This window comes from Micropterus dolomieu, linkage group LG01 (assembly GCF_021292245.1).
Source record: "Micropterus dolomieu isolate WLL.071019.BEF.003 ecotype Adirondacks linkage group LG01, ASM2129224v1, whole genome shotgun sequence".
NCBI classification, from domain to species: Eukaryota; Metazoa; Chordata; class Actinopteri; order Centrarchiformes; family Centrarchidae; genus Micropterus; species Micropterus dolomieu.
In genome coordinates, this window is record NC_060150.1 from 48,016,513 (window position 1) to 48,035,722 (window position 19,210).

A 19,210-nucleotide genomic window follows, 5' to 3' on the forward strand; every position below is an offset into this window, starting at 1 on the left:
TCCATGACACTCCAATCAGGTGCCAGGACATCTTTAAAGCCTTACCTGGCCAACAGAGAGCCATCAGAGTGGTTCTGACCAACGGCGTCGCTGGCGTTGGAAAAACCTTCTCGGTGCAGAAGTTCACTCTGGACTGGGCAGAGGGCTCGGAAAACCAAGATGTCGGTCTGCTGGTTCTGCTCTCGTTCAGGGAGCTGAACTTGATCAAAGATGAGCGGCACAGTCTCCTCACGCTGCTCCATGTTTTCCATCCAACATTACAGAAGGTCCCAGCAGAGAAGCTCGCCGTCTGGAAACTGTTGTTCATCTTTGACGGCCTGGATGAAAGCAGACTTTCATTGGATTTCCACAACAGTGAGGTTGTGTCTGATGTCACACAGAAGTCATCAGTCAACCTGCTGCTGACAAACCTCATCGAAGGGAATCTGCTTCCCTCGGCTCTCGTCTGGATAACTTCCAGACCTGCGGCGGCCAATCGGATCCCTTCTTCATGTGTTGACAGGGTAACAGAAGTACGAGGCTTCACTGAAGCCCAGAAGGAGGAGTACTTCAGGAGGAGAGTCAGTGATGAAGAGCTGTCCAGCAGAATCATCTCACACATCAAGACCTCCAGGAGCCTCCACATCATGTGTCTAATCCCAGTCTTCTGCTGGATCACTGCTACAGTTCTGGAGCACATGTTGACTACAGAGCAGAGAGGAGAGCTGCCCAAGACCCTGACTGACCTGTACTCACACTTCCTGCTGGTTCAGATAAAGAGGAAGAAGCAGAAGTACGATGAGGGACATGAGACGAGTCCACAGGAGCTGACGGAGGCTGACAGGGAGGTTCTTCTGAAGCTGGGGAGGCTGGCGTTTGAACAGCTGGAGAAAGGAAACATCATGTTCTACCAAGAAGACCTGGAGCAGTGTGGTCTTGATGTCACAGAGGCCTCGGTGTACTCAGGAGTTTGTACAGAGATCTTCAAAAGAGAGAGTGTGATCTTCCAGAAAACAGTCTACTGCTTTGTTCATCTGAGCGTTCAGGAGTTTCTGGCTGCAGTCTACATGTTCCACTGTTACACCAGCAGGAACCCGGAGATACTGGAGGACTTCCTGGGGAAAGACTATAGTTACTCTTCATTAGATGACTTCCTGGGTAGAACCGTAGAAATATCCTTGAAGAGTAAAAATGGCCACCTGGACCTGTTTGTTCACTTCCTTCATGGCCTCTCTCTGGAGTCCAACCAGAGACTCTTAGGAGGCCTGCTGGGTTGGCCAGACAACAGTCCAGAAATCATCCAGAGAGCTATCAACAATCTGAAGAAGATGAACAGTGATGAGATCTCTCCTGACAGAAGCATCAACATCTTCCACTGTCTGACGGAGATGAACGACCACTCAGTACATCAGGAGATCCAAGAGTTCCTGAAGTCAGAACAGATCAGAGAAGGAACTCTCTGAGATCCACTGCTCAGCTCTGGCCTACATGCTGCAGATGTCAGAGGAGGTTCTGGATGAGTTGGACCTGAAGAAGTACAACACATCAGAGGAGGGACGACGGAGACTGATTCCAACTGTGAGGAACTGCAGAAAGGCTCGGTAAGTCCATCTAAAACTTAACACCCTTCACACCTTCATACTGTGATTCCACCTATAGCATAGTAAAAGAATAAAAGAAAGGAAGAAGCCGTGTGCACACAAAATTTTTGCAAACTCCCAAATTTGTAACGATGCAACATTTCTACCTACAAGGTCATCATCAGTGAGCTTAGTTAATATCTTTCAAAATTGACTGTGTTTCAAATGCTGCGAGTGCAAAACAATGAAGTTAACAAACACAGCTACTTGTTATTTGTAAAAATAGTTCTTACACAATTTATGTATTTTTGTGTTTATTCTTTAATTTATCTTTTGGCTTCATGCAAAGTTGGTAAGGACTCCAGAGGTTACGCTTAAGGTTTTTTGCAGCATTTTATGGTTTTGTTGTATGTTACCAGTAAGGTCAGGGGTTTAAAATAAGATTTGTCATTTTCCAAAAGTTTATGAAGTCATAATGAGCATGGAGGATGTTAGGGGATACCTCATCCCCATCAAATGGAACAAAAAAAACCATTATCAAATTAAGGGTGCTAGCTTACATGGTTTGATTATCAACTTCTTAAATGAGTAGATAACTTTTGCTAAATCCAAATTAATGTCTAATTTGCCATTTAGAATATTCATCTGGGCCGGTATTTATCAAGCTTCTTAAAGAATTCATGTTTTGTAGTTATTGATGGTATTTTATCAATTTGAGAGTTTGTCATTTTATGGAAAATGATTTTAAGTGTTGATGACTCATCCTGCACTCGGGGGGCGTGTATTAATTTTACTTTTGTTAATTTAGCTTTCTCACTTTTTTTATGACGCTGCCTCCCAGTTAATGTGGCATGATGGGACCAAACACCAACAGAGAATCCAGCATCGAGATGATTTACAGAGTTTCTTAATGGATATTAATAACTTGATGGATTTACTTTTTAATAAACTGCTAATTACTGCTACAATATCTGTCTGTATCTGTAGCTAGATAGCTTAGTTAGCTTTACAACTAGAGGTGCTATTAGCTGACTCAGCCCTGTGGTGCCAAGAGCCAAACCTGGCAATAAAATCTCCTGGGTAGTGTATTCCCTATTGTCAAACTGGTCTCTGATAATGTGTTTGGTCCCGGTCCGGCTTCAGTGTTCACTCACTGGTGGAGTGTATGTTCAACTACTGGCTAATGTAAATGGCAATCAATAACTGCAACAAGTCCCTTCCTATCTTTGTTTTTGCAGGAAACACTTACAATACATACAGTCATCACAATGTTGAGCCGTCATTGTGATTGTACATTGTAACATATTTTGTCAATATGTCTTGACAGACTTTCTGGCTGTGGACTCTCAGAGACTGACTGTGAAGTTGTGGCCTCAGCTATGAAGTCCAACCCCTCCCATCTGAGAGAGCTTGACCTGAGTTTTAATGACTTACAGAATTCAGGAGTAAAGCTGCTGTCTGCTGGACTGGAGAGTCCACAGTGTAGACTGGAGACTCTGAGGTCAGTTCAGTGAAGTAGAGCAATTTAAATGTTTGACAGGAAGCTCCTCGTGCTCCTCACTCCCCAGCTCTTTGTCCTGATCACTGTCCAGCTCCCCATTCATTAACGTTGTTCATTGTTGAGAAGGTTTTGCTGCCTGGCATCCCAGAGACAAAATTTATGAAGCTAACCAGAGACCTTGTTGCGAGATTTTGCTGTCCTGTCCAGTTTCCGCTGTGTAGTTCCCCAAAGACTGAGTGCAGACTCAGCTGATCGTACCTACAGAGACTTTGTCCCCCATCCTCACCGGTCCAGCCAACTCCCGTTCCATTTGTCCAGTCGGCGCTCAGCTAACGTGCACTCCCTCATGTCCAGTCAGCGATATGGCTGACTCCAGTCCCTGAAGACAAGAGGCAGCATCTTCATGTCCCTGCTGAGTTGTAGCGAACACCTGACCTTACAGAGCTGCAGCCCCCCTCTGATTTTGCTGAGCCATAGCAACTTACTATCACTGCTGAACTGCAATGATTCTCTGTACCTTTGGCTTCCGGGCTGCATCAACCCCAAGAGTTGTCCTGAGATCAGCAGCATGTTATTGATCTGTGTTGACATGAATAGGTGTGTGAATGTTGTGCTGACATTTGGATGATGTCTGTAGAAGGCTGACATTATGATGATCCACATTAACACAATGACAAAGTCCCTCTACTCATTTTAGGGAACAGCTCATTGATTAGGACATAGTAATGTTGACCTCCATATTTAAAACCTGAACACATCTGATTGGATTAGAAATGGATTTTTATCTCCATTTATTTTTTTATTCAGATTGTGGGACTGCAGTTTGTCAGAGATCAGCTGTGCTTCTCTGGCATCAGCTCTGAAGTCCAACCCCTCCCATCTGAGAGAGCTGCAGCTGACTGACAACGAGCTGCAGGATTCAGGAGTGAAGCTGCTGTGTGATTTTCTGGAGAGTCCACACTGTAGACTGGAGACTCTGAGGTCAGACACCATTTTTTCCTTCTGTGCTGAGATTATTATGATGTAAACGTTGTGGTGACACTAAACACTGCAGACATAAGGCAGATATTGTACTGGTCCACACTGAGGGCCCCATCTTCCACCCAGTGAAAAGCAAGGCGCACGGTGTGGAGCAAGTGTTATTGCTGATTTCCAACCAAGTAACTTGATGCTGAAGTCTATTTTCTTTTACAGTGGTTTAGTACATTGATTGTATTGATGGCATTAGGAGCAACAGGACAAGCCAGAGGTACATTTCATAGATTATCAGTCTCATGTACTGTTTCAGCAATGATATTTATTTATTTATTTTTTTAAAGAACTACCTACTGCAGCTTTAATGTGTTAGCTTTTTACTTTTGGTTGTTGGTTCTTTTCCTATTCTGAAACAATAAAATAGAGGTGAAAAAGAAACACGATGTCTGTTCAAATACATTTTGTTGTTAATTGAAGGAAGTAATAACACCATTAAAATAGAAAACACTTACTGGAGGTCATTGCCTTTGGTGTATAATAACTGTCATTTTATTCCACAAAAGAAAGAAAGCAAGTGCAGTATATATTAAAGCCATGGAGGGCAGGAGTGGATGAACCTAGTTAAAGTAATCGCCCACGCTGGATGCTCTAAAAAGTAAAGCGAACAAGCCCGCAACAGGATGGGGATCATTTCATTGAATGGTTATCCAGGATGCCTCTTGGATCTTCTGGTGGAGAGAAAGATGAAGGACAGGAGCATGAGTTGAAACAGAAGTCTGAGGTATAAAGAGTGAAGAGGAATGGCACCAGTACACTTTGTTTATTACAACCTCAGAGGCACAGCCTTCCACTCTGACACACTGTGGTTGGCCATTGAGGTAGTCCAGGATCCAGTCTCAGAGTGCATTGCCAGAAGCTTTTCCCTTTGAAGGCAGGGCTGGATAGCGTGGAAAACACTGGAGAAGTCAAAGAACATGACCTTCACAGTGCTTCCCCGCTTCACCAGGTGTGAGAGGGCCTTGTTTGTCATGAAGATGATGGTTATTTTTGTGCTTCCATTATGAAACATTGTGGATAGTACAAATGGAACTATTGTGCACCGTTTTTCATTACCCCTCTGTTGAGGCTCCTAGCAAGCTGAGACAATACCAAAATTTGGAATTAAAACACTGCAGAGCACTGATTGGCCAGACCGGATCTGAGCAGCCGGTACTCTCATCATCTGCACTCTGATGGAGGATTTCTCAAATGCTCCTGTCTTTTCAGCAATGTTTTGTCTGGCTGCCTGCAGCATTTTCCCGAACAAATATTGTCGTCTTGTTGTAGGCTAATTAACAACCACATATCATTTGTGCATGCAGAATGTGTGCATGAGTGAGCTAGAACGAGCAAAAAATTGACGGTGAATGTAGCAGGACAGAGGAAAAGGTTTGAATTAAGTTTTCAGTCTGGGAAAGAACTGCAAATGAAACTCAGATCTACGGTGTGGGTAGGGTTTCAAAGGTACTATACTGAAAGTGTTTGGTAGAAACATGGTTATTGACAGCACTGGGACATCCTTCCTCTGGCCCTAGAATGATGCAGGAGGTCTTCCATAGTTGAAGCTCCTTTCTTAATCTCAGCGAGAGATGAAGAGGTACTGAAAGGCTGATGCAAACGTCTGAGCACGCTCCTTATGTATCATTGAATTTATGTTGTCAGGCCCACCGGCTATATTTGGTGCTCAGAGAGCTCACTTTCTACCTGGCTGCTGGAAAGGTAGGATTGGGGGGGGACTCCCCTCAATAACATGCCCATAGTCCTCCGAGAAACCTTCCCATTCTGTGATATGGAAACACTCCTGGAGAGTTTCCTCTGCGTCCTTAAACAAAATCTTCCCAGTGTTTGTACTGACCACCTGTTGATCACCAGTGGCTTTTAGGTGGCTTCAAGGTGGATCAGGTTGTGGTCTGAAACTCAGAGTGGAGTGAGGGAAAGATCTCGTGTAACGCCATCAATTCAGCGTTTGCACTGCAAATTAATTCCTTTACCGTAACTTGTCTAGGATTACAGAACCTAGAGTTAACTAATACAGAAACACCTCCTCGTCTCTTCTTACTGCCCTTTTTTCCTCTGTCCACCTACACTTACATGAAGCTGGCTAGTTCAAGGTGTTTGGCGTTTCCCTTTTCTAAACTTCTACATTCTAATCCTTCTTCAGCTCTGAACAGATTATTAAACACTGAATGATTTCAGCAGGAAAATTGTCTTCTAAAGTTACATCATTATATTCTTTATTTAGAGTGGGTTCCTGCAGTTTGTCAGAGATCAGCTGTGCTTCTCTGGCCTCAGCTCTGAAGTCCAACCCCTCCCATCTGAGAGAGCTGGACCTCGGCTGCAATAAGATGCAGCATTCAGGAATGAAGCTGCTATGTGATTTTCTGGAGAGTCCACACTGTAGACTGGAGACTCTGAGGTCAGACGACTTTTTTTTTTTTTTTTTCCTTCTGTGCTGAGATTAATATGATGTAAAAGTTGTGGTGACACTAAACACTGCAGACATAAGGCAGATAATATACTTATCCACACTGAGGGCCCTATCTTCCACCCAGTGATATACTATATCATATTTTAATATGAAATAAAAGTATTTTGTTGATTGTGTATAATAGGTTATAAAGTATAATGTTAATATATTAAAGTTAAAATATTCCTTAAAATTTCATATGTAGTTTACAACTAGGCATAATATTAATTCCAGTTACAGCTATTCCATTTTTCTGGGTTGTTTTTATTCATTAAATCTTTGTGCAAGAAGCACAGACTTGGTCTCAAATTTATTAATGTTAAGTACTAGTCAATAATTAGAACCATTCATGCAGAAGACTTACAGTATGCTGCAGTCTTTACTTGCTAGTATTAAAATATAGTAAAGGAGCATTTAAATATATAGTATAACATTTTACGATACCAGTAGCCTTAAAGTGATAATACCAATACAATACCAAGAGAGTACTTCATTTGACACCTTGCATAAAATGCCACCCGTTGAAGCCATAGTAGTTGATTGGTAGATTATTATTATTATTATTATTATTATTATTATTAATTTTATTTTTTCTTGTTTCAAATAACTGTTACATAAAAGTATTGGGAAACTGTATCAGAACACTCCTTATCTTAGTTCATCCTCACTGGGAGTATTATACGGGAAAAGACTACAGCTTGCAAATGTTTTTATTTTTTAATGAGAAAGGAGAAGTGAAATAGGTCTTTAACCAAATGACTTGTGGGAAACGAATGTAAGGTAATTTTTTGATGTCTTGAAAGTAAACAACGGAATTATTTTAACTTTCTAACAATAAACCAAATTGAAAGATCTCCGCCAGTGCTTTTTCCTTTATTGGTGAGTCGTACACCTCCAAAAATGACAGTCAGAAGTATAAAAGGAGAACAGAGTCTGTTTAAACAAGTCACTAAACTACAATAAAGACTTACAAACAGAGGAAAAGAGAGGCTGCACGTCCAGCCGATCAAACCATCCACACCTGAAGTAGCTGCAGCCGGAAGCTCCGTCAGTAAAATCAGCTGATCGCTACTGCGCCACAAAAGTGTTTAATTGATGGGTGGAATGCAGCGATTGAAAAAGTGATGGCAAATAAAAATGTGCCCCGTTGTGTAAGTAGCAAATTAACTTGTAGCTGTCTGTGCAACCAGGGAGTGTTTGTCTTAAAATTTGGTGATCATGCACATTGTTGTCTATATTGAGGCAGCAGAAAGCGATAGTGCCATTGGCCAACAAAAACCTGGTCTAATGTCAATGCCTCAGTATTTCCCTGCTATTCAAAGGTCGCATTATTCAGATAATATACTCCCCATTAAGAGAGAGGCTTTGCACATTTCCACAAGAGGTAAAGCAGCATAACTTCACCTATTAATTAAATCTTCCAACACTCAGATAGGATAGCTAGCTATGGAGTTCCTGCACTCTAACGTTTCTTCAGCTCTGAACAGATTATTAAAAACTGAATGATTTCAAGCAGAAACATTGTCTTCTAACGTTACATCATTTGTTTTTTATTTAGATTGTGGCTTTGCAGTTTGTCAGAGATCAGCTGTGCTTCTCTGGCCTCGTCTCTGAAGTCCAACCCCTCCCATCTGAGAGAGCTGCAGCTGACCAGAAATGACCTGCTGGATTCAGGAGTGAAGCTGCTGTGTGGTTATCTGAAGAGTCCAGGCTGTAGATTGGAGACTCTGGGGTCTGTTCACTGACTCTCTGTTACCATTTTATATCTTAAATGTTAACTTAATTTATGTTTAGACATAACTTGGATGCATAAAGTTGTAAATTTCCTGTTCATGAAAAATTTAAATTCTGTTGACCCTTACAAAGCCAAAATGTACTTTCTTGTAAGTCAGACCTGCAGTCCCACAGGTACAATAAAAGTTGCAGGTGGAGAGATTTTAATTCAACTTTTGTGGTAGTCAGACCTTTTGCAACAAATGCAACACCTAGTAGCTAATTGAGACTCATTTTCCACAGAACCTTAGTGGGCCATTAGAAAAGTACTGACCCAAGTTTGTATCAATCGTAAAGACTAATGCAAAGAGATCACATGACTTCCTGTTTGCCACAAACAGGAAATGGTTCCTTTTTACAACATGCACATTTTTGTATTCATTATTGTATTAAATGGGTGCTCTATTCAGGTTTTTGAATGTGAAAAATTCTATGTTACTGGACTTTTTACCATGTTTATATACCGTGTTTTTTTTTTTTTTTTTTTTTTTTTTTAATTCATTTACCTGACACTTTTATCCAAAGTGACTTACACGCGTCTGGAGCAACGAGGGGTTAAGTGTCTTGCTCAGGGACATAATAGTGTATGGGTCGCATTGGGGTTCGAACTTAAGTCTCTCACACCAAAGGCATGTGTCTCACCAGAGTGACATTTGCCCTGTGGGTGGCTCTAACTTAATAAAACATGGCCAAGATAATTCAAGTAAGTGCCAATGTTCTTTTGGCAAAGTTTAACAATCTCTCCCAGCCTATTTTTGCCAACCATGCTGAAGTTGGCAAACCAGCAAATCATTGCTAAAGTATAATGGATTCAATAAAGGATGAATGGTGCCCAGGTACCTATTTTGGGTTTCTGTCTCTACCGCTCTGCCATTCATAAAAGTCACTGCCATGACAGGAAGGTTTCAGCGATTCATTAAGCACATCTTTTGTCATCGCACAAGTTGATGAAATCATCCGCCACTTTGGCAGACAAGGTTATAGTAAGGTTAGTTTATTTTTGCACACACATTTGCATTACACATAATCCCTGAGCTGATGTGTTTTATCTGTTTCAAACCAAACTCACCAGTGGAAGATGATCAGCCCACGCCTTTTTAATATGTACCAAAATAAGCTGAAGGACTTACCACAGAACTTCCCAAAGAATTAACTTCACAGTCCATATTGTCTGTCGAGTGCAGCCTGGAGGTGCCCCCAGAACCTTTAACTTCCTTCTTAGTCCTTGTTGGTTGTTAAAGTGGTCACATTATGCTTTCAGGTTCATAATTTTATTTATAGGTTTACATGGTTTCATTTTCAAAAAACAACATATTTTTGTCACCCTTTGTGTTTAACACTCCATTTTAGCTATGGATTGATACATCTCCCTTCTACAAGATCTTTGTTGGGAGTTGCACATGCGCAGTACCTAGTTAAGGACTACTAGCCAATCAGAAGCAGAAGACTACAAACGAGCTGTTTTCAGGCAGTTCAGAGCAGTGCTTTCTGTGGGAGACGGGAACTCCCTTTTGAGGTGGACTTTTTCACTTTGCAAACCTGTTACATGCACAAAAAAGCTTTACAAAAAAAAAAAAACTCAATGAAGGAGGGGGGAAAAACATATGACCTCTTTAAAGTAAATGAATATTTAAAATTTTGGGGAAATGGTCACATCTGAAGAAGATCCTCTGAACTAATATTTATTTTAAACCAGAGATGGGGACTCAAATTTGAGACTCGAACTCGAGTCCGACTCAAGTCGCACACACAGTGACTTCAGACTCAAACTGAGATTCATACTTAAAAGACTTAAGACTTGACTCGGACTCGAGGTGCGGGACTCATGAACAATGTTTATTTTTAGGAAACCTCTGATGAGCTTGCTGTTATCCCCCCACCTATAACCTGCCTAAGTAATTAACACGTAGTGTGCTACGTGCAGCCACATGTGAGAGAGGACAATAAACACATTAATTATTACCGTTGGCTGCAAACAGGTTACAGGTTTATTGTCGATCATGTAACGTTACTGTTTTATTTAGTTGACATTATACTGGGTTTGAGAGTCTGGTGGTTTGTTGACTTACAGGAGTTAAGCTGTCATAAATTCTACATTTATTAGGCATGGTTGTGCTCTCTCTAAGTGAAAAACAGGCTACATGTTTATCATTGTTCATGCATGTTATGGCTGCCTCCGTTTGTGCCTTATTGTCACTGTAGTGATATGCTAATCAGGCTTTTTGTTATATTATTTTCAGTTGTTTACGCAGCACCACTTGCCTGTTCCTTTGGGTTTGAAATCCCTTTTTGTTAAAATTCTCTGTGAAATTAATAACTTTAACATACCGAATACATCTAGTTTATGTTGCTTCCCTTTCCCCAACCGTGCTGGGTCGTAACAATGCATCATTACAGTTTTATTTAGTTATAACGTTACAATGGGTTTGAGAGTCTGGGGGTGTCTTGATTTACAGTAGTTAAAAAGCTGTCAGTTGTGGACGCATTGTACATTAGGCTACATGGTTGTGCTCTGTAAGTGAAAAACAGGTTACAGGTTTATTGTCGATCATGTAACGTTACAGTTTTATTTTGTTAATTTTACACTGGGTTTAAGAGTCTGGGGGGGTGTTGACTTACAGTAGTTAATAAGCTGTCATTAATGGCATTGCACATTACATGGTTGTGCTCTGTAAGTTAAAAAACAGGTTACAGTTACAGAATCTAGCTATGCAGTTTTATAAGCAGCCTGGATTGAACGCAGCAGGTGATACAACATTCATTATAGCCACGAGAGACTTGAGACTTGACTTGGACTCTAGCTCAAAGACTTGTGAGCATCTCTGTTTTAAACTGATTGTTTAAAACTTGACGTAGAACCATTGCTTTCTGTTGATTTCAATGTGTTTTCACAAATAATGTCTGATCATTGATATTGATCCTTCAGAACACACCCAAAAAGGGAACACAAAACACAGCTGTTTAAAGGTCATAATGGTGTTTCTCCTTTAATTCTGGATTGGCCTGAGATCAGCTGCATGTTATTGATCTGTGTTGACATGAATAGGTGTATGAATGTTGTGCTGACATTTGGATGATGTCTGTAGAAGGCTGACATTATGATGATCCACAATAACACAATGACAAAGTCCCTCTACTCATTTTAGGGAAAAGCTCATTGATTATGACATAGTAATGTTGAGCTCCACATTTAAAACCTGAACACATCTGATAGGATTAAAAAATGGATTTTAATCTCTATCATTTATTCTTTGTTCAGATTGGGTTCTTGCAGTTTGTCAGAGATCAGCTGTGCTGGTCTAGTGTCAGCTCTGAAGTCTAACCCGTTCCATCTGAGAGAGCTGGACCTGAGCGACAACAACAAGCTGCAGGATTCAGGAGTGAAGCTGCTGTGTGGTTTTCTGGAGAGTCCACACTGTAGACTGGAGACTCTGAGGTCAGACACAATTTTTTACTTCTGAGCAGAGATTAATATAATGTTAAAGTTGTGAAGACTAAACTGCAAGGCAGATGTTATACTGATCTACACTGAGTATCTTTCCAGTTAAACTTTCTTCAACTCTGAAAAAATTATTCAGCTTTGAATAATTTCAAGCAGGAACACTGGGCCTAATGCAAAACATTTTTGTATTCTTATCTCAACTTTCTCTTAATTATTTTTGTACAAGTATCATATCAGATTCAGCAAACGCTCCTAATGTCAGATAAAGAATAAATTACATGGATAAACATTCTTAATCCCTTCTGTGTGTAAATAAACATATTGAGAATTGTAAATTAGCATAGTTAACACCCTGATAATACAATTTAAGGTTACCGTCCTTCCTCATATGTCAGGAAATGTTAATTCATGAAAATGACATTGAAGAATAAAATAACTTTATTCAAGATTCAAGTCCTGCTTTGGAGATCTATAAATAAGTCTAGCATTTTTAACAGTGTCTGAAGTGAAATTAGGGCAATAGGGTTGGATCAATGAGTCTGTCTGTGGAGTTGCAGAAGCACACCTCCATCGTAATCTTAACTGGAATAACAACCAGTAATATACCTCTGCCAATATATCAGCAAGCTGTCACACTCTTAAAAGGGCCTGATAAGCTTAGGCATCCAAAAGATTACACGTAAGCTGACATTGTTACTGTGAAAGGTTACCGCTTGTGCAATAAAAAATTCTCATAAACACACTCTTGAACTTTGTGGACAGCCTTCCCAGAAGAGTTGAAGCTGTATAAAACCCTATAGATTAAGAACGGGATGTCATTAATCTTAATGTGCATCTAAAGGCAGGTGACCCAAAACTATTGATTTTTATACTCATTATTGCTGAAGAGTAAGGAAATACAGTTAGCAAAAAACTTTGGCTGGGATAACAGCATGCTAATTGCGTATGAGTCCTAAAACAGGTACGGACCATTCCTACATTGTGTTCATGCCTAAGACAATATTCAAAATATGCATCATTTTTTAAATCAATCGAACAAGCTACTTAAGAAAGAATCTGTTAGTGCATGTGGTTCTTGCATAAGGCACTGTAATAAAAATGCGCATAATTTATTCTTTATTCAGATTGTGGGGCTGCACTTTGTCAGAGATCAGCTGTGCTTCTCTGGCCTCAACTCTGAAGACCAACCCCTCCCATCTGAGAGAGCTGGATCTGAGTGAAAACAGGATTCAGGATTCAGGAGTGAAGCTGCTGTGTGGTTTTCTGGAGAGTCCACACTGCAGACTGGAGATTCTAGGGTCAGACACTATATTTTCATTTTATATTCCACATCGTGTTTTTAAACAAATGATACTAAAATACATAAATACAATGAAAAAATTATCTCTATTTCAACTATCAGTTAATAACAAATATATTCAGTATTTCTTTTTCAAAACATTGTTACGAAGCTATATGATGCATATACTGATTTGAATAGTTTAAAGTGAAGAAGCTTTGATTTTATGACTCCACTATTCCTAAAATAAATATTGTAGATGTCTTTTGTTCACATTTGCCCAAAGTTCATCCTGACATGTTTGGCATCTTTGCAAACTTTGGGATGTTGAGTCGAATCTTAAATCAGTTTATGTGGGTTTTTATTTATTTGGTGGAGCTGCAGCTACGTCTTTATTGAAGTAGTAGCAGCACATTGACATTAATATATACTGATTCTTGAGAATTTGGATAAAATAGGTTTTAATTTTGAAAAGAAATAATGTAATAATAAGAAATCTAAACTTATGTTTATTGTGCTAGATGTCACCAATCTAGCAATATTTTGGTGCAACCTTCTGATTTTGTAATTTTTACCTGTCTTTACCTAGTTTTTGTCAACACCGTCGGACACAACAAAAAGCCAGTTAATCTTATTTATTTAGTGTTATAATGATTTTGGAGCTTTAAATTCATTGTGTCTACACCATAGGTACATATATAAGTTATTAAATGTGGAATATTAACTTTTGTTCATTTTTAATACTATTTCACATGTACTCTTTTACAAACTTATACATCATGCAACATTCATCATTAGCATAAGTATACAAAATAATTTGGAGCATAAAAAACACATTTTTAATTTCAAAGTGACCCTGACTTTAATAAATCAACTGCTTTTCAGAAACAGATTGGAACCATATAAATTTAAAACAAAGACTTGGGTCACATTTTGAGCAATCAAAAAATAAGAGTAAATATTGTTGAAAATCCACTGCTTATAGGTTTAAAGAGTTTTTTTAACTCTACTCTTTCATCTGGCCTAAATATTGTACATTTTAAATCATTTTTTATAATTAATTTTTTTAATCGTTTTTTTTTATCAAATTGAAATGAAACTTGTTGTCTGAGGATAATGGATTTTGTGGGTACTCGGCTGTCAAAAAATCATACAATTCATCATTTTTAAAACAAGTATGTAAAAATCAACTAAATTTATACAGAAGACATAAATTTATATGTTTTTGCCAAAATCTCAAGAATCGGTGATTGAGAGCTGTTTTTTTGTTTTTTTTAACTTTTTGTATTTTACAGTTTGAACCTGCATCCTGCTGGGGTCAGGTGTTTGGAGTGTCCATTTTCTAAACATCTAGATTCTAAACCTACTTCAGTAGTATCATTGTCTTTTAAAGTAACATTTTATTCTTTATTCAGATTGTTGGACTGCAGTTTGTCAGAGATCAGCTGTGCTTCTCTGGCCTCAGCTCTGAAGTCCAACCCCTCCCATCTGAGAGAGCTGGACCTGAGTAATAACAAGCTGCAGGATTCAGGAGTGAAGCTGCTGTCAGGTCTTCTGGAGAATCCACACTGTAGACTGGAGTTTCTGAGGTCAGTAGAGGGTTGGAGTCAGTCCATGCTCTAGGATTGGACAGAAGGACAGAGAAAAAGAGAGAGAGAGAGAACAGTCAGTGATCATGTGTTTGAGTTGATGTGAAGACGACTGTTGTAAACTACTGATCAGTTCATCTTTGTCACAGCTCTGAGATCAGTCTGACTGAAGCCTGCAAATCACTGTCTCTTATTTCAGAGAACCATCATTACATTTAGTTACCATGTGGTCTTTCTGCAGACCAGAACCTCTGCTGAAGTGCAGTAAGCACAGCTGATGTTTAGCTGTTCAGTCTTTGTATGAACTGTCATGGAAATTATATTCCTGGGTTGAGCAAATAATTGAGAGAATAAACAGAAGTACTAAAACACATATGTCTGTGAAGGTTCTCAGTCATCCAGGTCATTGTTAAGGAATTCCCTAAAATGAATTCAATTCGTTAATATCTCCAATATTTAACAGTCACAAGCTTTGATGGTTGATTGGAATAAAAGTATCCACCAACTCCACCTTTTGACTTGATTCAAACCCAGCTGTAATCTGATTTCTAGCCTTAAATTCATTTGGAACCCGACTGGGTACCGCAATGGCATCTACATACAAGCTAAGGTGAAATGTGTTCTGTGATAGTGTTTATTCTGTGAAGGTGTGATATGTTAATGTCAAACAATCTTTGCATAACAATGTATTTGTTAAATCAGCCTGTGTACAGCTAATTTAACATTATATATTGGCTAAATCATAGGTGTGTGAACACACTCTAGGGAACTACCCACATCTGGTTTGGGGTACTTGGAATTAGCTACTTTAATTCATAGTCTTAATGATCTTAAAAGATTTGCATTTCTCAATTCTGGCAGAAGTGTACATCTAGCATAAGTTTCTAACAGGGCCGTGTCAATTTTATAGCCATGTGAGCATACAGTCCCAGGACCCGACCGGAGGGCGCTCAGGGGTGTTAATGCTCCCTTTGATGTTTTAAGACTATGCAGTGGAAAGGAAAACTTGTGGCCCTTGATGAGTACCCAAGTCCCTGGCTCCTGGTAAGGGAGAGTAGCTGTAGCTACAAGGGGCAGCTGTGAAGGCAGTGTCGCTTGAACATATGGGGAAAAAAGTTTCTTGCTTTACCAAACCATTTTGTCATACTGTTAGCATTTTACAACACCAGCACTCTGTAAGTTGCTGATGCCATCACCCAGGAAGGAAAACAGAGATGCATTTAATTTATAGGCTTGTCAGGGCTTTGGCTATCACTCTGGCCTCCTGTTTATGGAGGCCAATAAGTAACCTATTTACTTAACATGCCAACAATTACACTCATACTTTAAGATTTTAGTGTAAACCCTTGTTAATCATCCTTCCGTACCTTAGGCAATATCAAACAGTTAAAGGAAAACCGTTAAAGAACCGTTAAAAGTGTACTGATACTCACGAATGTTATTGAAATCTGTTAGTTCAGTAATTCAGTAGCAACATTCTGGACCATCTTTTAAAAGGGTTAAGCAGTAACATTCAACAACATGTAATGAGCTGGCTCTACTCTGGCTTCTCCTGTGGGAATCTGTTGGTGTGTATTTTATCATTAAAGGGCAGTAAATGGGTGCAGACAGATGACATCTAGTTCATTATAAAATATGCAACAGGACAATAAAGCACCAGGCATCTGGTCTCCTCCCAAGATGTGGTGTCAGAACAGGTTAGGTAACTGTCTTCTGGTCAACCACCTAAGTAAGAACGCAGGTCAAAGGTCAGGTCTTGGTAGTCCCCAAGTACGGCAGACTGTGGGGAGCCTTTTCTGTCATCTCAGTTTTGTCAGTTTCAAGTCAGTCAAGTGCACTGTTTTTCACCATGAATCAAGGAGAGATATTCAGTTAATAATTGGTATCCTTTGTCTACAAAATCGTCATCACCTCTTTATGTGATTGGTTTTGGATTAGATGGAAAAGACTTGTACGTTGCGGGAGGTACAGATGTACTCACTTTGATCACATGTCCCAGTTTATCCTGTCTGTTCCAATTGCAATTGAGACAGACTAGCCTTGTGTGTAGCCATTGTGAGCTAACCGCTTTAGCAAAAACTGGTAATCTCAGCATGCTTCTTGTGATGGACTGAACGAAACCAAATTTTAACCAGGCCTTTGAATCACCAACAGAGAAATATGTGGCATTTGATGTAATCAATAACAGGTTTGTGTGAAAATTTGAGCTGAGGCAGCTCAGGAGCTTCTTCAGCCACAGACTCATTCTTCCCGGAGCCTCAAAGTGCTGTGGAGGCTCATTTGTGCCATCAGCCATAATGTTAATAGATACTTTCCCAACCCCTTTGTGCTCAGTAGTCATTACAAACATATGATGTTCAAGTTTAGCATTACTTACTAAGACCTTATATTGTATTCATTTTAGTTTTAATGTGTTTAATCTGTGAGAGGTTGTAACTCACACAGTATGTTACTGTGTTTGGTTGGATTCTGTCACTAGTCCTGCCCCCTCCAGCTGAGTCCAATTGTTTTCTTTTTTTTCTTGTCAGTCTGTTTAAGAAATTGTGCAAAATCCATTTTCCAATGTCCACTTTTGCCCTTTGTTTTTCCTTCTCCCCCTGTACTGTCCTTTTCTTCGTACCAGGATGGCTTTATACAGCACCAATCATTTTCTTTTGACAGTTGTCTTCTTGCTTTGTCTTTGTGTTGATCTTCTGTATGTTAAGCATGCCCTTTCGTGCTATCTGTCTTCAATGATGTGACATGCTGTGAAATACAACTCTTCCTTATACTCCAGGAGCTGTTTCTGGACAGCGCCTGTATAGCGCCTTTCTAGTCTTTTCGACCACTCAAAACACTCTTACACTACATCTGCATTCACCAGTCATACTGGTGATTGAACCGCCGACCTTCCGATTAACGGCCAACCAGCTCTACCTCCTGAGCCACAGTCGCCCCTATTCCAACTCAGTACTTTTAAGGTGTCATTGCATCTCGTTTCAGACCGCTTAAGGGTAATTTATACTTCTGCGTCGAATCGACTGCGTAGGCTACGGGGCTACACAGAGGCCACGCCGTCGCCTGACGTGCACCTCCTCAATAATGTAACTACACGTAGGTAGGCACGTAGACCCTACGCCGGAGTATAAATGGGCCTTAAGGTGATGGTCATGCAGATTAGGAGAGTCCTACATGATGTCTGTTCTTGCTGTTCAGCTGCTGGCCTGCATCATGCAGGCAGAACTTAGTCCAGTGGTAATTGTGGACTGTGCATTGTCCTTTGTTGTACCCAGCGTACTTCAAACTGATTTCCTTCTTGTCTGGCTGGAGCGACATATGATGGTAGGAACATTTTATCTTATTGTAGTGCTGATCTTGTGGAAGTCCAGCTTGATCTGATTTTCTCATTGTTGTGTTTATCTCAGTCAATTTTGTCTTTGACAACCTTATCCAAACTGTTCCAGCTGTGTCTCTGGAGCTGTCAAAAGTCAGGCTGGTCACATGACCCATGGCTTCAACAATGTCCTAAATGTAAATATTCCTCTTTTTTTCCTGGCATTTCTTTCTCTGGGCATCTGGAGGGAGAGCCATTGTCTCTTTATTTGACTTTTACTGGACCGGAGCACATTTCCTTCTGTGCACCAGCAGTGGGTCTTTAATTCTTGGTTTCTCATCTCTCTGTTGCTGCCTGGTCAGATTTCAGCAGCACCAGGGCATAGTCTTCTTACTGGATTGGATCGCAGACTGGAGCATACTGGAAAAGAGAGGCGGAGTCCAGGACTGGATCAGCCGGAATGGATTCCATGACTTGTGTACCTCTGTTAAAGAAGATATAATCAGTTGATTGGTTCCTGTCAGTTCCTTAATTAATCTATTTTAATTTTCAGTTCTGAGCTTTCCTTGACTTCAGTTCTCGTCTTTATATAGCCTGCACATCTGAATTGCAGTTTTTTTTACTTTTCTTTCCTCTGGACAGGGCTGCATGCTCTATTGCATTTCTGCTCTTGTTTCTCTCCAAACATGTCTTTAGATGGTTCAATAGTTTTACACTTAAGTTTCCATTTATCAAAGACACTTATCAAATTGTCCCGTCACTGTTTAATATTTTTCAATCATCAATTTCATAACTAGTGAAGGTAATCTTGGAGTGGATTCAGACACCATCCTCGCTTTGCTCTAACACTTCCCCATACCATTTTTAGTTCGGGTGCTCTGGCATCAACGCAGCAGTTACTGGGTCTACTGAGTTCAGTTAGTCTGAGACTACACGCTGCAAACCTAACTTATCAGCTGGATCCCCATCGCCAACCCGGACACATCTGTCCGTCCACCCTCTGGCTCCCCCTGGACCCCACCTGTAAATTTACAAGTAGATAGAGTTTCTGCCTGACTGGGACGTGAGATCTAAACCTATTCATTCCCTCTCTTCAATCTCACTCTCTTTATCTTTTCACTAAATTATCTACTCATTTCTCATTTTATAAGTTCTTATGCTTTTCTTTCTGAAAGGGATCGAAGGCTACCAACCAACAAAGAGACCAAAGAAAACCCTGAAGGAGTTGCAAAGGTCTGCAGCGGAGATTGGAATATCTGTCCATAGGACCACT

The 19,210-nt window shown here is 40.0% G+C and overlaps 1 pseudogene; it reads left to right on the forward strand.

The window, feature by feature from the left end:
* The window catches only part of LOC123968573, a 26,996-nt pseudogene that overhangs the window by 2,159 nt on the left and 5,627 nt on the right, over positions 1-19,210 (forward strand).